This window comes from Arachis ipaensis, chromosome B4 (assembly GCF_059453495.1).
Source record: "Arachis ipaensis isolate K30076 ecotype BB chromosome B4, ASM5945349v1, whole genome shotgun sequence".
In the NCBI taxonomy this organism is placed as follows: domain Eukaryota; kingdom Viridiplantae; phylum Streptophyta; class Magnoliopsida; order Fabales; family Fabaceae; genus Arachis; species Arachis ipaensis.
This window is the reverse complement of record NC_142439.1, coordinates 110,347,680-110,368,848: the sequence shown is the minus strand read 5'-3', so window position 1 is coordinate 110,368,848 and position 21,169 is coordinate 110,347,680. Positions and strand designations below refer to the sequence as shown.

At 39.1% G+C, this 21,169-nt stretch overlaps 1 non-coding gene across 1 annotated transcript; it reads left to right on the top strand.

Annotated features, from left to right (window-relative positions):
• The first annotated feature begins 19,651 nt into the window (after positions 1-19,651).
• On the top strand, positions 19,652-19,759 carry LOC148568758 (small nucleolar RNA R71). Its single transcript, XR_015882213.1, has one exon. It is a non-coding gene; the product is annotated as a small nucleolar RNA R71 (small nucleolar RNA).
• The last annotated feature ends 1,410 nt before the right edge of the window (positions 19,760-21,169 follow it).

Genomic DNA, 21,169 nt, shown 5'->3' with positions numbered 1-21,169 from the left:
ATCTGGTCCAACCGGTCAAATAGGCGATGCACGAGGTGGTAGATGGGCTCTGAAGCAGGTGAGGGTGTTGTGGTGGTGGCTGGTGCAGTAGGGGCTGAAGGAGCAGCAGAAGATGTGGCAGCCTCAGCAGAGTCAGTGAGGAATAGAGGTCTGTAGCCCAAAGCCTGAAACTTCTTGCTGTGAGGGATGATCTTCTTGCAGTCGGCGACGGTTGGCTTCTCATCTGCCAACTCCCAGGGCACCTCAGCTCGGTGGCCTAGCTGAGTGATCAAGTATGGAAAAGGAAGGGTGCCTCTGACATGGACTCTGGCCGTGTAATACCGGATAAAGCGGGGCAGATATAAGTCTTTTCCCTCCATCACACACCAGATGAGGGTAATCATAGCAGCTGGCATCTCTGTCTCATGAGTGCTCGGCATCACGTAGTTACTCAGAATCTGCTGCCAAAATCGAGCCTCATCATTCAGATAGATTATCTTTATTCCTTTTGGGGTTACTGTGGACTTGCCCATGACCCATGGGACAGTAGGATCAATAGTGATTCTTTGCTTCACTGCGTCCCAGTCAAACTTCATGAATCTCATGTCCTCTTCAGCCTGTTGATAACCATCTGGTTTATCCGATTTAGGTAGGAGCTGGAGGATCTCTTCAATTGCTTCCTCAGTAACCAGAATTTATTTGCTTCTAAGCTGTACTGCATCCAGGGATGTTTTGAAGTAGTTACAATAGAATTCTCTGACCCAGGATGAGTTGATCTCAGTCAAGTTTCTCTCCAAGAAGAACCAGCCTCTCTATTTAATTTAGTCTGAGGTGTATTGTTTGAGTTCTTCTGGAATTTTGAGTGTCTGTTCCAGGTATAGGTTTCTGGAAGATGCAAAGATCGGATACTTCAGCTCATAGTATTTGTTTGCAAATTTTTCTGGGTCAGTGGCAGGCACCAACTGATCAGCCTGTTCCTGCGGGGTAAAATTCTTTTCCCGCCAGGAATCGTCATGGAGGATATCCAAAATAGAGGTAGAGGATTCTTCTCTTTTCCTGTTGCCAGTGGTTGCTTTGCCATTTCCTTTGCTTTTAGGGTCAGACATCCTGAAAAGCAGAAATTTCAGGATATAATTTAAGAAATAAGGCAGGAAAACAGGTAAGCAAATAGGATTTTATCAATATAAGCATAGAATGGCAAAAAGAGTAATAGAAGCATGAAGTGAGTTAAAGAAATGTAAGATTTTGGATTATATACAAGTTAAAAGTTGGAGAAGAAAGATTACAATCCAAAATCTATGATATGCGGAATTCTTTGTTAATTAGGAAAAACAATACTCATGCCTTGAAGTGGTGTTAAAGTGTTTAGTTGAAAGCAAAAAGTTAGAAAGTTAAAGTAGTTAAGAGTTAAAAAAAGGGTTAAAGTTAGTGGCATGGTGTTTGTGGTTTTCAATTAACTAAAATTGCACAAATTTGGATAACAAGTAACTCACATTCAAGGAATTATTGCAGATTATTGATGATTAATCGTAGAAATTGTAAAATGAAAGTGCAATCATCAATAATGTTATTTAATGACTAAGGGAATCAAAAAGAGTAAGAGAGCTAACCCGTGCATTCATGAATTGGTTTGGTTGAAACCAATTAGTGCAAAACTTAAAAATTCCAAAACTAATTCATGTTAAGTAAAACAAGTTGCTGAAAAAAATTGGGCAGAATTTTGGCTAAAAATTGAACATTCCCGGGTAATAGACAACAGCAAAAACAGTTCATATGATAATAAGTAAGTGCAGAGAAGAGTAACAAATAGTAATTCACATGAATTCCAGATAAACAGACTCAATCTGCATTAGAGAATAGTAAAGAGCAGCATATGAACAACATTAGTAGCATAGCAGAGTCAAAATAGCGAAATAGATAAAACAAGTAACAAGAACGGTGCAATTATCATGCCTAAATCCACTAACCACATCCTAGCTACCTAACCACCTAAAATCCACTAAGATCATGCATCTCTAACTATCCTAATTTTGAAAAAAATGCAACTAACTAAGTAATCGGAAAAGGGAATCGGTGATTGGCGGAACCTAGTGGGCAGAGGAACAGAATTAGGGCTCAGAGAGATGGTGTTGGTGGTGGCAATGACGCGGCGGCGCTGGGAGGCGGTCACGGCGGCGGTTCGGTGGAGGCAGGGTGGAGGTGTAGTGGTTAAGGGTTAAAGGGGGTTATGGGGGAGGGAAGGAGAAGAAGAGGTGAGGAGGGGAGGGTTGGGGACTTGGTGGCCGGTCGGAGGTCCTGGGTGGTGGCGGCGCGGTACTGGGCGGTGCGGCAGTGGGGGAGAAGTGTAGTGGAGAGGAGGAAGAAGGGGAGAAGAAAAGAAGGGGGGTGGTTCCGGCGAGGGTGGCGCGGCAGGGCTGGTCGGCGACGGTGGGGCGACTCGGTGGGAGGTGGTGGTGTTGTGGTTGGGGGGGGAAGAAGAGAGAGTGCAGAGGGGGATTGGGGGGGTGACGCGAAATGGGCTAGGGTTTCGCGTGGTTAGTGTTAAGTGGATTCAAATCCACGCGAACGCTTGGAACACGCAATCGCGTGGTTGAGATAGAAAGGCAATCACGCGAACGCGTCACTGACGTGATCGCGTAAATGAGGGATAATGAAGTTGACGTGTACGCGTAGGGCATGCATACGCGTCGCTCAGAATTGTGCTAAACGCACAATTCCAGCGTCGTTTTGGCGCAACTCTCTGTTTCCATTTAGGGGGCAACAATATCCACGCGACGCGTATGCGTCGCTCACGCTTTCGCGTGGGTTAAGTGAAGTGTAGGTGACGCGTTCGCATTGTTGACGCATTTGCGTGGCCCAATTTGTGCCTAACGCATACCAGCCACACGATTCCAGCCCAACTCTCTGGGCGTAGGATTGTTACGTCGATTTCGCATCGACGCCCACGCGTGGCCCATGCTCATGCGTGGGGTGTATTTTTTTTTATGCAGGATGCAAAATGCAATGCTAATGCGGATGTTATGAATAATTCCAGGTTCAATAAAATAAAATAAAACTCAAAAACAAACAAAACTAAATAAAATTATAATTGAAAAAGGAACGATCATACCATGGTGGGTTGTCTCCCACATAGCACTTTTAGTTAAAGTCCTTAAGTTGGACATTTGTTGAGTTCCCTGTTATGGTGGCTTGTGCTTGAATTCATCCAAAAATCTCCACCAATGTTTGGAATGCCAACAACCTCCGGGGTCCTAGTGCACGAAATCACAATCACACTTTTGCAATTCTGCACAACTAACCAGCAAGTGCACTGGGTCGTCCAAGTAATACCTTACGTGAGTAAGGGTCGATCCCACGGAGATTGTTGGCTTGAAGCAAGCTATGGTTATTTTGTAATTCTTAGTCAGGAAATTAATAATAAAAATGGTTGGGTTTATGAGAAGTAATTAACATAAAATAAATAATATTTGTTATGCAGTAATAGAGAACAGATTGAGGTTTTGGAGATGCTCTGTCTTCTGAATCTCTGCTTTCCTACTGTCTTCTTCTTCATGCACGCAAGGCTCCTTCCATGGCAAGCTGTATGTTGGTGGATCACCATTGTCAATGGCTACCATCCATCCTCTCAGTGAAAATGGTCCAAATGCGCTGTCATCGCACGGCTAATCATCTGTCGGTTCTCACTCATGTTGGAATAGAATCCATTGATTCTTTTGCATCTGTCACTACGCCCAACACTCGCGAGTTTGAAGCTCATCACAGCCATCCCTTCCCAGATCCTATTCGGAATACCACAGACAAGGTTTAGACTTTCCGGATCTCAGGAATGGCCGCCAATAATTCTAGCTTATACCACGGAGACTCTGATCATGAACCAGGAGGCTAAGAGATACACACTCAAGCTAGTACAGATAGAACGGAGGTGGTTGTCAGGCACGCGTTCATAGGTGAGAATGATGATGAGTGTCACGGATCATCACATTCATCAGGATGAAGTGCGAGTGAATATCTTAGAATAGAAACAATCGTGATTAAATGAAAAACAGTAGTAATTGCAATTATTCATCGAAACACAGCAGAGCTCCTCCCCTCCAATCAGGGGGTTTAGAGACTCATGCCGTCAGAAATACAATGTGAACTGTAGAAAATGTCATGAGGTGCAAAATAAATCTCTAAAAGTAGTTTTTATACTAAGCTTGTGACCTAGGTTTACAGAAATTAAGTAGACTAAGATAGATAGTGCAGAAATCCACTTCCGGGGCCCACTTGGTGTGTGTTTGGGCTGAGAATTGAAGCTTCCATGTGTAGAGACTTTTTTGAAGTTAAACGCCAGGTTGTAGCCTATTTCTGGCATTTAACTCTGGTTTGCAACCTGTTTCTGGCGTTTAACGCCAGAATAGTGTAAAGACTTGGCGTTAAACGCCAATTTGCATCGTCAAAATCTTGGGTAAAGTATGGACTATTATATATTGATGGAAAGCCCTGGATGTCTACTTTCCAACAAAATTGAGAGCGCACCAATTGGGCTTCTGTATCTCCAGAAAATTCATTTCGAGTGCAGGGAGGTCAGAATCCAACAGCATCTGCAGTCCTTTTTCAGCCTCTGAATCAGATTTTTGCTCAGGTCCCTCAATTTCAGCCAGAAAATACCTGAAATCACAGAAAAACACACAAACTCATAGTAAAGTCCAGAAATGTGATTTTTTCATAAAAACTAATAAAAACATAGTAAAAACTAACTAAATCATACTAAAAATTACCTAAAAACAATGCCAAAAAAGCATATAAATTATCCACTCATCACAACACCAAACTTAAATTGTTGCTTGTCCCCAAGCAACTGAAAATCAAATAGGATAAAAAGAAGAGAATATACTATAAATTCCAAAATATCAATGAAACTTAGCTCCAATTAGATGAGCGGGACTAGTAGCTTTTTGCCTCTGAACAGTTTTGGCATCTCACTTTATCCTTTGAAGTTCAGAATGGTTGGAATCTATAGGAACTCAGAATCCAGATAGTATTATTGATTCTCCTAGTTCAGTATGTTGATTCTTGAACACAGCTACTTTATGAGTCTTGGCCGTGGCCCTAAGCACTTTATTTTCCAATATTACCACTGGATACATAAATGCCATAGACACATAACTGGGTGAACCTTTTCAGATTGTGACTCAGCTTTGGTAGAGTCCCCAATTAGAGGTGTCCAGGGTTCTTAAGCACACTCTTTTTGCTTTGGATCACGACTTTAACCGCTCAGTCTCAAGCTTTTCACTTGACACCTTCACGCCACAAGCACATGGTTAGGGACAGCTTGGTTTAGCCGCTTACGCCACAATTTTATTCCTGTGGGCCCTCCTATCCACTGATGCTCAAAGCCTTGGATCATTTTTACCCTTGTCTTTTGGTTTAAAGAGCTCTTGGCTTTTTCTGATTGCTTTTTTTTCTTTTTTTTTTCCGCAAGCCTTTGCTTTTCATTGCTTTTCCTTGCTTCAAGAATCAATTTTATGAATTTTCAGATTATCAAATAATATTTCTCCTTTTTCATCATTCTTTCAAGAGCCAACAATTTTAACATTCATAAAAAACAAATTCAAAAGACATATGCACTGTTCAAGCATTCATTTAGAGAAACAAAAAGTATTGTCACCACATCAAAATAATTAAACTAATTTCAAGGATGAATTCGAAATCATGTACTTCTTGTTCTTTTGTGATTAAAAATATTTTTCATTTAAGAAAGGTGATGGATTCATAGGACATTCATAGCTTTAAGGCATATACACTAGACACTAATGATCATGTAAGAAAGACACAAACATAAATAAACATAAAGCATAGAGAACAAAAACAGAAAAAATAAATAGACAAGGAGATTAAGGAACGGGTCCACCTTAGTAAGGATGGCATCTTCTTCCTCTTGAAGAACCAATGGTGCTCTTGAGCTCCTCTATGTCTCTTTCTTACCTTTGTTGCTCCTCCCTCATAGCTCTTTGATCTTCTCTAATCTCATGAAAGGTGACATATGGTTATGAAAAGTTAAAAAGCGGGGCTTTTTTTACACCAAACTTAAAATGTTTGCTCGTCCTCGAGCAAAAGAAGAAAGAAATGAGGAGATGAAGATGTGTGGTGGGTTCGGCCAAGGGAGGGTGATAGTGTGTATGAGGGGTTTATGATGGATGGATGTGAGTGATGAAGAGAGTATGGAAAAGAGGGTGGGGTAGGTGGGGATCCTATGGGGTCCACAGATCCTGAGGGATCAAGGACTTAGCATCTCTGCTCCATTGAGGTGTGCAAAACGACCTTAGAGTGCAATCCTGGCATTTAACGCCAGACTGCTGCTTGTTTCTGGCGTTAAACGCCAGCTTTTCCCCCTTTCTTGGCGTTGAACACCAACTTGGTGCTTGTTTCTGGCGTTAAACGCCAAGCTGTAGCCTGTTTCTGGCGTTTAACGCCAGCTTGATGCTTCTTTCTGGCGTTAAACGCCAGTCTGATGCTTCTTACTGGCGTTTAAATGCCAGTAAGTCTGTCATCCAGGGTGTGCTATTTTTGATGCTATTTTTGATTCTGCTTTAATTCTGTAGCTGTTTTTATGACTCCACATGATCATCAACCTAAAGAAAACATAAAATAACAATGGAAAATGAAATGAAAAAGTAATTAACATAGATAAATAAGATTGGGTTGCCTCCCAATAAGCGCTTCTTTACTGTCAATAGCTTGACATTACTGAGCCTTATAGTTTGCAGTGTCTGCAAACCATGGAGCTTCCTGAATAGCAAACAATTGTTCATCCGGAATGGTTTTAGAGATCTCAGTAGGAGGGAGGGATGCTCCTGCTACTGGTTCTATCCGGGACAGGTGATCAGCTACTTGATTCTCTTTCCCTTTTCTGTCTCTTATTTCTATATTAAACTCTTGCAGAAGTAACACCCATCTTATGAGTCTGGGTTTTGAATCCTGCTTTGTGAGGAGATATTTTAGAGCAGCATGGTCAGTGTACACAATCACTTTTGATCTTACTAAATAAGATCTAAACTTGTCAATGGCATAAACCACTGCAAGCAATTCCTTTTCTGTGGTTGTGTAATTTTTCTGCGCATCATTTAAAACACGGCTAGCATAGTAAATGACGTGCAGAAGCTTGTCATGCCTCTGTCCCAATACTGCACCAATAGCATGGTTACTAGCATCACACATTAATTCGAATGGTAATGTCTAGTCTGGTACAGAAATGACAGGTGCTGTGACCAACTTAGCCTTCAGAGTCTCAAAGGCCTGCAAACACCCTGTGTCAAAAACAAATGGTATGTCAGTAGCTAGCAGATTGCTAAGACGTTTTGCGATTTTTGAAAAATCCTTTATAAACCTCTTATAGAATCCTGCATGCCCCAGAAAGCTTCTGATTGCCTTAATATTGGTGGGTGGTGGTAATTTTTCAATTACCTCTACCTTAGCTTGATCCACCTCTATTTCCTTGTTCGAAATTTTATGCCCAAGGACAATTCCTTCAGTCACCATAAAGTGACATTTTTCCCAATTTAAAACCAGGTTAGTCTCTTGCCATCTTTTCAGAACAAGTGCTAGATGGTTAAGACAGGAGCTAAATGAGTCTCCAAATACTGAGAAGTCATCCATGAAGACTTCTAGAAATTTTTTTACCATATCAGAGAAGATAGAGAGCATGCACCTCTAAAAGGTTGCAGGTGCATTGTACAGACCAAAAGGCATTGTTCTGTATGCGAATACTCTAGATAGACATGTGAATGCTATTTTCTCTTGGTCCTGAGGATATACTGCAATTTGGTTGTAACCTGAATAGCTATCCAAAAAGCAGTAGTATTCATGACCTGCTAGTCTCTCTAGCATCTGGTCTATGAATGGTAAAGGAAAAATATCCTTCCTGGTGGCTGTATTGAGCCTTCTGTAGTCAATACACATACGCCACCCTGTAACTGTTCTTGTAGGAACCAGTTCATTCTTTTCATTATGAACCACTGTCATTCCTCCCTTCTTAAGGACAACATGGACAGGGCTCACCCAGGGGCTATCAAAAATAGGATAAATAATCCCAGCCTCTAGTAACTTAGTGACCTCTTTCTGCACTACCTCCTTCATGGCAGGATTTAGCCGCTTCTGTGGTTGAACAACTGGCTTAGCATCATCCTCCAATAGGATCTTGTGCATGCATCTGGCTGAGCTAATGCCCTTAAGATCACTTATGGACCACCCAAGAGCTGTCTTGTGTGTCCTTAGCACCTGAATTAGTGCTTTCTCTTCCTGTGGCTCTAAAGCAGAGCTTATGATTATAGGAAAAGTGTCACCTACTCCCATAAATGCATATTTCAGGGATGGTGGTAGTGGTTTAAGCTCGGGTTTAGGAGGTTTCTCCTCTTCCTGAGAAGTTTTCAGAGGTTCTTTTATTTCCTCTGGTTCCTCCAGATCAGGCTGAACATCTTTAAAAATGTCCTCTAGCTCTGATTTGAGATTCTCAGTCATATTGACCTTTTCCACCAGGGAGTCAATAATATCAATGCTCAGGCAGTCTTCTGATGTGTCTGGATGCTGCATAGCTTTGACAACATTCAACTTAAACTCATCCTCATTGACTCTTAGGGTTATCTCCCCTTTTTGGACGTCAATGAGGGTTCGTCCAGTTGCTAGGAACGGTCTTCCTAGAATGAGAGTTGCACTCTTGTGCTCCTCCATTTCCAGCACTACAAAGTCAGTAGGGAAGGCAAATGGCCCAACCTTGACAATCATGTCCTTAATTATGCCTGACGGGTATTTAATGGAGCCATCAGCAAGTTGAAGACATATCCGGGTTGGTTTAACCTCTTCAGTCAAGCCAAGCTTTCTGATAGTGGATGCAGGGATTAGATTGATACTTACCCCAAGGTCACATAGAGCTGTCTTGGTACAAGTTCCCTCCAATGTGCATGGTATCATAAAGCTTCCCAAATCCTTAAGCTTTTCTGGTAAGCTTGTTAGAATGACTGCACTGCATTCTTCAGTGAGAAAAACTTTTTCTGTTTCTCTCCAATCCTTCTTATGACTTAAGATCTCTTTCATGAACTTAGCATAAGAGGGTATTTGCTCAAGTGCCTCTGCAAACGAAATCTTTATTTCAAGAGTCCTGAGATAGTTTGCAAAGCGGGCAAATTGTTTATCCTATTCTGCTTGGCGAAGTTTCTGAGGATAAGGCATTTTGGCTTTATATTCTTCAACCTTAGTTGCTGCAGGTTTATTTCCTACAGAGGCAGGTTGAGAAGCCTTCCTGAGGGAGTTATTATCAGCACTTGCAGGTATCTGATTCCTCATTGGCGTTTGAACGCCAGGATTGGACGTGGATTGGGCATTTAACGCCGGATTCCAACCCTTTTCTGGCGTTTGAATGCCAAACTTATTCCTCTCTGGGCTCTTACTGTCCTCAGAGGGATTTTGGGTAGCAGGTTGCTCATCCTCTGTCAACTGTTCCTTTCTTGGCTTTCTACTGCCTTGAGTTGAGATATTTAATGTTTTTCCACTTCTTAATTGAACTGCTTGGCACTTCTCTGTTATCTGTTTTGATAACTGCTGTTTTGTTTGATTCAATTGTAATTCTATATCCTTGTTAGCAATTTTGGTTTCTTGTAGCATCTCCTTAAATTCTGCTAACTGCCTTGTTATAGAAGATAGTTGCTGATTGAGTTCAGCAACTTGTTCCTGAGGACTAAAGTCAATTGATACTGCCTTAGCTTCTTCTTTCATGGAGGACTCATTACTTATGTACAGATGCTGATTTCTAGTAACTATATCTATAAGCTCTTGAGCCTCTTCAATAGTCTTTCTTATGTGTATAGATCCACCAGCTGAGTGGTCTAGAGATATCTGAGCTTTTTCTGTAAGCCCATAGTTGAAGATGTCTAATGCACCCACTCTGAAAACATTTCAGAGGGGCATTTCCTTAGCATCCATCTGTACCTCTCCCAGGCATTATAAAGGGATTCATCATCCTCTTGTTTAAAGCCTTGGATGTCCAGCCTTAGCTGTGTCATCCTTTTTGGAGGAAAATATTGATTCAAGAATTTGTCTGATAACTGTTTTCATGTTCTTATGCTTGCTGTAGGTTGGTTATTTAACCACCCCTTAGCGTGATCTTTTACAGCAAAAGGAAACAGTAATAATCTGTAGACATCCTGATCTACTTTCTTGTCACGTACTGTATCAGCAATTTGCAAGAACTATGCCAGAAACTCAGTAGGTTCTTCCTGTGGAAGACCGGAATACTGGCAATTTTGCTACACCATGACAATAAGCTGAGGATTTAACTCAAAACTGCTTGCTTTGATGGGAGGTATACAGATGCTACTCCCATATGCAGCAGTAATGGGGTTAGCATATGACCCCAGAGTCCTTCTGGACTGTTCATTTCCACTTAAGTCCATGATGGAGAAAGGGAGATGATGTGGATTACAATATATATATATATATATATATATATTATTTAATTAAGGATAAACCGAATTAAAAGAAAGAAATAAAATAAAATAATTGGAAAATAAAATATAATTTTCAAAAATTAAGAGAAAAAGTAAAATAAAAAAATAAATAAAAAAATTCGAATGCTAAAATGGCTAATTAATTAAAAAAATTTGAAAAATTTTGGATATGATTTTCGAAAATTGGAAGGAGAGAAAGTGGTTAGGGGGTTTTGAAAAAGATATGTCTTAAAATTAAAGATACTTGTAAGAAAGTAAACAAAGGAAAAGATTTGAAAGAGATATGATTTTAAAATTTTAAAGATTGGAATTTTCTTAACAAGGAAACACCAAACTTAAAATTTTTCAATCAAAATAGTAAAATAGGACAAGAATTTCTAAAATTATGTCTAAAAGGAAAAAGATTTTGAAAAAATTTACAAAAGATTTTCAAATTTTGAAAATTGAAAATTGAAAATTGAAATAAAATGATTTTGAAAAAGATATGAAATTATTGTTTTTTTGAAAAAGATTTGAATTTTGAAATTTAAAACTAAGATAAGATAAAAATCTAAATTTTTAAAGGAAAATTTCGAAAATTTAGTTAAAATAAAGGGAAAAGATATTTTTAAAATTAATGAGGAGAGAGAAAAACAATAAAATGACACCAAACTTAGAATTTTTAGATCAAAACAAACAAAACAAACAAGCAAGCTTTGAATGTCAAGATGAACACCAAGAACACTTTGAAGATCAAGATGAATACCAAGAACAAATTTTTTTAAAATTTTTAGAAAATAGAAACACAAAGGACACCAAACTTAAAAATTTTTATATTTTGGATACTAATAATTCGAAAATGCACAAGAAAAAAAAATACAAAACAAGAAAAACTAAAGATCAAACAAGGAAAATAAACAAGAACAACTTGAAGATTAAGAAAGAACTAAGAACATATAATTCGAAAAATTGAAAGAAAAATAAAATCATGCAATTGACACCAAACTTAAAATATGAAACTAAACTCAAACAGAAGACTAAATCATGAAGTTATTGGTTTTGAAAATTTTTGAAAATAATTTAGAAAAATAAAATAAGGATTTTAAAATTTTAACCAAAAACAATAATAGAAGACTTTAAACCAAAAAGAAAAATTTTTCCTAATCTAAGCAATAAAATAAACCGTCAGTTGTCCAAACTCGAACAATCCCCGGCAACGGCGCCAAAAACTTGGTGCACAAAATCACAATCACACTTTTGTAATTCCGCACAACTAACTAGCAAGTGCACTGGGTCGTCCAAGTAATACCTTACGTGAGTAAGGGTCGATCCCACGGAGATTGTTGGCTTGAAGCAAGCTATGGTTATTTTGTAATTCTTAACACAATCATCCCTTCCCAGATCCTACTCGGAATACCACAGACAAGGTTTAGACTTTCCGGATCTCAGGAATGGCCGCCAATAATTCTAGCCTATACCACGAAGACTCTGATCATAAACCAGGAGGCTAAGAGATACACACTCAAGCTAGTGCAGATAGAACGGAGGTGGATGTCAGGCACGCATTCATAGGTGAGAATGATGATGAGTGTCACGGATCATCACATTCATCAGGATGAAGTGCGAGTGAATATCTTAGAATAGAAACAAGCGTGATTGAATGAAAAATAGTAGTAATTGCATTAATTCATCGAAACACAGCAGAGCTCCTCCCCTCCAATCATGGGGTTTAGAGACTCATGCCGTTAGAAATACAATGTGAAGTGTAGAAAATGTCATGAGGTGCAAAATAAATCTCTAAAAGTAGTTTTTATACTAAGCTAATGACCTAGGTTTACAGAAATTAAGTAGACTAAGATAGATAGTGCAGAAATTCACTTCCAGGGCCCACTTGGTGTGTGCTTGGGCTGAGCATTGAAGCTTCCATGTGTAGAGACTTTTTTTAGAGTTAAACGCCAGGTTGTAGCCTGTTTCTGGCGTTTAACTCTGGTTTGCAACCTGTTTCTGGCGTTTAACGCCAGAATACGGTAAAGACTTGGCGTTAAACGTCAATTTGCATCGTCAAAGCTTGGGCAAAGTAAGAACTATTATATATTGCTGGAAAGCCCTGGATGTCTACTTTCCAATGCAATTGAAAGCGCGCCAATTGGGCCTCTATAGCTCTAGAAAATCCATTTCGAGTGCAGGGAGGTCAGAATCACTTGGTGTTGAACGCCAGTTGGCGTCATCTAAACTAGGGCAAAGTATGAACTATTATATATTGCTGGAAAGCCCTGGATGTCTACTTTCCAACGCAATTGAGAACACGCCAATTGGGCTTCTGTAGCTCCAAAAAATCCATTTTGAGTGCAGGGAGGTCAGAATCCAACAGCATCTGCAGTCCTTTTTCAGCCTCTGAATTAGATTTTTGCTCAGGTCACTCAATTTCAGCCAAAAAATACCTGAAATCATAGAAAAACACACAATCATAGTAAAGTCCAGAAATGTATTTTTGCATAAAAACTAATAAAAACATAGTAAAAACTAACTAAATCATACTAAAAACTACCTAAAAACAATGCCAAAAAAGCGTATAAATTATCCGATCATCAGGTCCCAAACTAGGCATGTAAAGCCCTTGAGCAGTTTCAAACAGGTTCTCAGGCTCCCGGGGTGTTGAATGTCAGAATAGATTCCAGGATCCCAAACCTTGCTTTTGCACCCGCCTTTGTCTCGATTTATATTTTTCCAGCCGGGTGGTTTGGAAGTTGTATTCTCACCAAGATGACCAAACATCTTCCGAGACTCATTCAATCGAACTTGATACCAATCCTTGCACTTCAAATTGAAGCGTGGAACCTCATTGAATCTTGCATACTAGCTCTGAGCACGAGCCATTTCCCTTTTACTCTTAAAGCCGCAAATAGCTCTAAGCTGTCCATCTATTTCAAGTAAACCATATTCAAGTGAAAAAGTAAAGATAAAGGTTAAGGGTTTTACCCTCTTGAAGTTTGTATTGGGCGGTAATGGTCTTGGGATAGGTGTTTCCAGTGGTTTTGCAAGCTCTACTCCCTTGTATTCTTCTGTGAATTCCTCTACTTCTTTGCAAACTTCTTCAATTGTAACCACATATTGATCAAAGTCTTCGATATCTTCCTCATCACTCGAGTCATAATTTGGAGGTTGAGAAAAGGCTACCTCTGCATCATCTTCGTATTCACTTGGGGAATATTTTTCAATCTCAAAGAATTCACTTGCGGATGCAAGTTCATTACTAGGAGAACTTGACTCGTGATTATCATTACTAAGGAAACTCGCTTGTTGAGTTGTTCCGTCCAGTTCTTCATAAGATACCTGTTTGGGGGTTGTGCACTGCCCTCCTTAGCATCAATTGCAAAATTCTTGACGGAATTCTCCTCAATTCTGGATTCTCATGGAGGTTCAGCGTCTCCTAAATCTTTAACCAATTCTTCTTCTTCGATAATTACAGCTTCCTCCACTTGTTCCAGTACAAAGTCATGCTCCGTACTGTCCACTGGAGTTTCTAGTATCTCCTTCATGCTACGTTTTTCATTAGATTGTCCACATGGAGCCATGGGGGTTTCTTGAGTGTCCAAACGTCGGGAAGATAATCGATTTATCGCTTGATTCAATTGGTGAAGGGTTACATGAAATTTTTCCACTGTTTCCTTGAGACGCTCCTTTGATTCTTGGGTTGATGGATATGGATATGGTGCATAGAGAAGTGGTGGTTCTTGGGAGTAATTGGATTGGAATTAGTGTGGATATGGGTTAGGGTCATATGGAGGTGAATGGTGGTAGGGGACTTGTGAGTGTGGTGGTTCAAAGCTGTATTGAGGAGGTGGTTCATAGGCATATGATGGGGGTCCACCATATCTATCATCTTGGTATGCACCTCGGAATGGCTCTTGACCATAGTAATTTGGTGGGTGTTGGTTGTCACGAAAGGGTCCACCATAACTATTGTCTTGACATGCATTCTGGAATGGTCGTGGTCCATGGTATCTTGGAGGGTGTTGTTGCCTAAAGGGTTGATCAGATCCTCGTGGCTCCTTCCATCTTTGATTGTTTCGACCTTGATGCATGTTCCTGTTATAATTTCCATTCCTTTTAACAGCATTAGAACCAAACTCAAAGCGATGGGGGTGAGAGCTCATAGTAACTAATAAAAATTAAAAACAAAAATAAAAACAAATAAACAAGCAAAAGAAAATATTTACAATAACCAATAATAAGGCACACGTTTGCAATTCTCCGGCAACGGCGCCATTTTGACGATCGGATTTCTATCGGTAAAGAAATTCACAAATATAATCGCGTTGTAAGTATAGTTTCTAAACCAACAGAAAATTCTTTCGTACAAAAGTTTGGTTGTCACAAGTAACAAAACCCAATAAAAATAATAAACCGAAGTATTTAAACCTCGGATCGTCTTCTCAAGGAATTGCAGGGAGGTATGATTTATTATTGGTTAAAGAAAATAGTATAATTTTGGGTTTTTGAAAGGTTTGAACAAGTAATTTAAATGATAAGAAAAATAAATTAATAATTATAAAATCTCTTGGCAAGGTATAAGAATTGGAATTCCTATCCTAGTTATCCTTATCAGGTGTGATGAGAATTGGGTTTTAATCCCACTTAGATAACCCTTACTAAATAAGGGAAAGTCAAGTGGACCAATCAACTTGATTTCTCAAGTCCTAGTCAACTCCTATGGAAAGACTAGCTTTAGAGGGATCCAAATCAATCAGCAATTCCAATTTTCAATCAACAGCTGAGTTTGATAACTCAAGTGTCACCAATTACTCAACCAAAGCAAAGAGAGAAGAAATCTAAATTAAATTGAGAGCATTATAAATAGAGTAAAATAATCATTAACCTGAAATACCTCAAATTGCATTAAATAGAATATTCAAATCTTAACATGAAAAGTTCATAAGCCAATTGGGCAACATAAGTCAGATACAAGTAAAAGCATTAGAATAAATAAAAGTAGAATAGAAACATAAATTAAAGAACATTGAACCTGACATTTGAAGTAATAACCATAAAGTAAAAGAAATCCTAATCCTAAAACCTAAGAGAGAGCAGAGAACCTCTCTCTCTAAAAACTACATCTAATCCTAAAATTGTAAATTATTAATGTTGTATCATGTTCGATATGATCTGTGTTCTCCCTCTTGAATGGGTGGATTCCCCCACTTTATAGCCTATAATCTGTGTCTCTGGACTTGGATCTGGGCAAAAAAGGGGCCCAAAAATTGCTGAGGGCGTTTTCTGCAGATTCCTGCACGTGGCGTCTGTCACGCGTGCGTGTGGGTCACGCGTCCGCGTCAATTGCGTTCTGCTAAAGGCACGCATCCGCGTCGTCCACGCGTGCACGTCGTCCATGCGTTCGCATCGCTGCGTTTTCTTCAAAACTCCATTTTTCTGCTTTCCTTCCATTTTTGTTTGTTTCCTTTCTGTCCTCTAAGCCATTTCTGCCCTATGAAACCTGAAAATACTTAACACACAAATCGCGGCATCGAATGATAATAAAGGATAATTAAATTTAATATTTTTAAGGCACAGGAAATATGTTTTCACATATATCATAAAATAAGGAAGGAATAGTAAAACCATGCAATTTACATGAATAAGTGGGTAAAGAGTTGATAAAAACACTCAATTAAGCACAAGATGAATCATAAAATAGGGGTTTATCAAGGCATCTTAGGGATTTCTTGATGAGGGACTTCCTCATGCTCTTGTTGAGGTCCATGAGTGGGCTCTCTTGTTTGTTCCATCCTTTTCTTAGTGATGGACTTGTCCCCTTCAATGAGGATGTCATCCTCTATGACAATTCCTGCTGAATTGCATAAGTGACAAATGAGATGAGGAAAGGCTAACCTTGCCAAAGTGGAGGGCTTGTCAACCACCTTGTATAGTTCTAGAGATATGATCTCATGAATTTCTACTTCCTCTCCAATCATGATACTATGGATCATGATAGCCCGATCTACAGTTACTTCGGATCAGTTGCTAGTAGGAATGATAGAGCGTTGGATGAACTCTAACCATCCTCTAGCCACAGGTTTGAGGTCAGGCCTTCTCAATTGAACCAGCTTGCCTCTTGAGTCTCTCTTCCATTGTGCTCCTTCCACACAGATGTTTATGAGGACTTGGTCCAACTTTTGATCAAAGTTGACTCTTCTAGTGAAAGGATGAGAATCTCCTCTCATTATTGGCAAGTTGAATGCCAACCTTACAATTTTCAGACTGAAATCTAAGTATTTCCCCCGAACCATTGTGAGCCAATTCTTTGGGTTTGGGTTCACACTTTGATCATGGTTCTTAGTGATCCATGCATTAGCATAGAACTCTTGAACCATTAATATCCCGACTTGTTGGATGGGGTTGGTGAAAGTTTCCCAACCTCTTCTTCGAACCTCACGTCGGATCTCCGGATATTCACTCTTTTTGAGCATGAAGGGGACCTCGGGGATCACCTTTTTCTTGGCCACAACGTTATAGAAGTGGTCTTGATGGACTTTTGAGATGAATCTCTCCATCTCCCATGACTCAGAGGTGGAAGCAATTGCCTTCCTTTTCCTCTTTCTAGAGGTTTCTCCGGCCTTATGTGCCATTAATGGTTATGGAAAAACAAAAAGTAGAGCTTTTTCCCACACTAAACTTAAAAGGTTTGCTCGCCCTCGAGAAAAAGAAGAAAGAAAGGAGAAGAAGAAGAAGAAATGGAGGAGATAGAGGGGTGGTTTGAGTTCGGCCAAGGGGGATTTAAGTGTTTATGATGTGTGAAATTGAAGGTGGTAAGAAGGGGTATTTATAGGGTAAGAAAGAGAGGGAAATCGTGTATGAAGGGGTTGGGTTTTGGAGAAAATGTTTTGAATTTGAATGGTGAGGTAGGTGAGGTTTTATGATGGGTTGTTGGGGAATAGTGAATGGATATGAGTGGTGAAGAGATTATGGGGAAGATGGTAGGATTTGATAGGTGAATGGTGTTTGGGAAAGAGTGTTATGGAAAAGTGTGAAGAAGGAAGAAAGAGAGATGGGGTAGGTGGGGATCCTGTGGGGTCTACAGATCTTGAGGTGTCAAGGAATTCTGGTCCTTGCACCTTTCTGGCGTTTAAACGCCCTCTATGTGCCAATTCTGGTGTTTAACGCCAACTCTGCTACCTTTCCTGGCGTTAAACGCCAGGCTGATGCCCTTTTCTGGCGTTTAATGCCAACCAGACACCAGACACCCTTTTCTGGTGTTAAACGCCAGTCTATCTACCAATTCTGGTATTTAACGCCCAGAATGCTACCAGACTGGGCATTAAATGCCCATTCTGCTATCCTTACTGGCGTTTAAATGCCAGTAAGCCTGTCTTCTAGGGTGTGCTATTTTTGATGCTGTTTTTGCTTCCGTTCTAATTCTGCAGTTATTTTTGTGACTCCACATGGTCATCTACCTAAAGAAAACATAACATGACAATGGAAAACAAATGTTTATAAAATAAATATAATTAAATAACATTGGGTTGCCTCCCAATAAGTGCTTCTTTAATGTCAATAGCTTGATAGTGAGCTCTTAGAGAGCTTCACAGAGACTCAGAGCTTAATGGTTGCCTCCCAACACCAAACTTAGAAGTTGAGTGTAGGGGCTCTGTTTGACTCTGTTTTGAGAGAAGCTTTTCATGCTTCCTCTCCATGGTTACAGAAGAAGATCCTTGAGCCTTAAATACAAGGTAGTCCTTATTCAATTGAAGGACTAACTCTCCTCTGTCCATATCAATCACAGCTTTTACTGTGGCTAGGAAGGATCTTCCAAGGATAATGGATTCATCCTCATCCTTCCCAGTGTCTAGGATTATGAAATTAGCAGGGATGTACAGGCCTTCAACCTTCACTAAGACATCCTCTACAAGTCCACAAGCCTGTTTCCTTGATTTGTCTGCCATCTCTAGTGAGATTCTTGCAGCTTGTACCTCAAAGATCCCTAGTTTCTCCATTACAGAGAGTGGCATGAGGTTTATACCTGACCCCAGGTCACACAGAGCCTTTTCAAAGGTCATGGTGCCTATGGTACAAGGTATTAAGAACTTTCCGGGATCTGGTTTCTTCTGAGGTAATTTCAGTTGAACCAAAGCATTCAGTTCATTGATGAGCAATGGAGGTTCATCCTCCCAAGTCTCATTACCAAATAGCTTGGCATTTAGCTTCATGATTGCTCCTAGATACAGAGCAACTTGCTCTTCAATAATATCTTCATCCTCTTCAGGAGAAGAATACTCATCAGAGCTCATGAATGGCAACAGTAAATTCAGTGGAATCTCTATGGTCTCTGTATGAGCCTCAGATTCCTTTGGTTCCTCATTAGGGAACTCCTTAGTAGTCAGTGGACGTCCATTGAGGTCTTCCTCAGTGGAAATCACTGCCTCCTCCTCCTCTATAGGTTCGGCCATTTTGGGTATATTGATGGAATTGTACTCTCTCTTTGGATTCTCTTCTGTATTGCTTGGGGGAGTACTAGGAGGGATTTCAGTAAATTTTTTACTCAGCTGACCCACTTGTGCCTCCAAATTTCTGATGGAAGACCTTGTTTCTGTCATGAAACTGAGAGTGGTCTTAGATAGATCAGAGACTATGGTTGCTAAGTCAGAGAGGCTCTGCTTAGAATTCTCTGTCTGTTGCTGAGAAGATGATAGGAAAGGCTTGCTATTGCCAAACCGAATTTTCCCACCATTATTATTATTGAAGCCTTGATTAGGCTTCTGCTTATCCTTCCATGCGAAATTAGGATGATTCCTTCATGAAGGATTATAGGTGTTTCCATAGGATTCTCCCAAGTAATTCACTTCTTCCATTCCAGGATTCTCAGGGTCATAAGCTTCTCCTTCAGAGGAGGCTTCTTTAGTATTGCTAGATGCAGCTTGCAATCCAGTCAGATTCTGAGAAATCATATTGACTTGCTGAGTCAATATTTTATTCTGAGCCAATATGGCATTCAGAGTATCAATCTCAAGAACTCCTTTCTTCTGAGTCATCCCATTATTCACAGAATTTCTTTCAGAAGTGTACATGAACTAGTTATTTGTAACCATTTCAGTGAGTTCCTGGGCTTCTACAGGCATTTTCTTCAGATGAAGAGATCCACCAGCAAAGTGGTCCAATGACATCTTAGACAATTCAGACAGACCATCATAGAATATACATAAGATTCTCCATTCTGAAAGCATGTCAGAAGGACACCTTCTGATCAATTGCTTGTATCTTTCCCAAGCTTCATAGAGGGATTCACCTTCCTTCTGTCTGAAGGTTTGGACTTCCACTCTAAGCTTGCTCATCTTTTGAGGTGGAAAGAACTTGGCCAAGAAAGCATTAACCAACTTTTTCCAAGAGTTCATGCTTTCTTTAGGTTGTGAGTCTAACCATATCCTAGCTCTGTCTCTTATAGCAAAGGAGAAAAGCATAAGTCTGTAGACCTCAAGATTAACCCCATTGGTCTTAACAGTGTCACAGATTTGCAAGAATTCAGCTAAAAACTGATGAGGATCTCCCAATGGAAGTCCATGAAACTTGCAATTCTGCTGCATTTGAGAAACTAATTGAGGCTTAAGCTCAAAGTTGTTTGCTCCAATTACAGGAATTGAGATGCTTCTTCCATAGAAGTTGGAAGTTAGTGCAGTAAAGTCACCAAGCATCTTCCTTGCATCTCCACCATTGTTGTTGGGTTCGGCTGCCATGTCTACTTCTTTTTTGAAAATTTCTGTAAGGTCCTCTCTAGAGTGTGGTGCTTTAGCTTTTCTTAGCTTCTTCTTCAGAGTCCTTTCAGGCTCAGAATCAGCTTCAACAAGGATGTCTTTATCCCTGTTACTACTCATATAAAAAAGAAGAGAACAGAAAAGAAGAGAAATCCTCTATGTCACAGTATAGAGATTCCTTTATGTGAGTAGAAGAATGGAAGAATAGAAGAATGATGTAGAGAGAGAATAAGAAGAATTTGAACACAGAGAGAGGGAGAGGGTTCGAATTATGAGTAGAAGATAATTGTTAGTAAATAATTAAATAAATAGAAAGAGATGGGAGAGGGAGTATTCGAATATTAATTTAAAAGAAAAAAATATTTTTGTTTTTATTTTAATTATAAGTTAGAATTCAAAATTTAAGAAAAGAAATAAAAGCAAATTGAAAACTAAATAAATTAATTAATTAAAAAAGATTTTTGAAAAAAATTGTTAGTTAATTTTCGAAAATGATGAGAGAGAAAAGTAGTTAGATGGTTTTGAAAAAGATAAGAAATAGTAAACTTTTAAAATTTAAAACAAACAAAAAGTCAAGTAGTTAATTTGAAAAAGATTTGAAAAGATAAGAAGTCAGAAAAAGATTTTGAAATTAAAATTTTAAAAAAGATATGATTTGAAATTTATTTTAAAAAAGATTTGAAAAATAAATTAAAAAGATTTTATTTTTAAAATTAAAGTTGATGACTTGACTAACAAGAAACTAAAAGATATGATTCTAGAATTTAAAGATTGAACTTTTCTTAACAGGAAAGTAACAAACTTGAAATTTTTGAATCAAAACATTAAATGCTAGCAAAGATTTCGAAAATTATGAAATAAAATTAAGAAAAAGATTTTGAAAATTTGATTTAAGATTTTCGAAAACATTAAAAGAAAAATAAGAAAAAGATTTTGAAAAATTTTAAGAAGGAATTCGAAAATATTAAAAGAAAAATGGAAAAGATT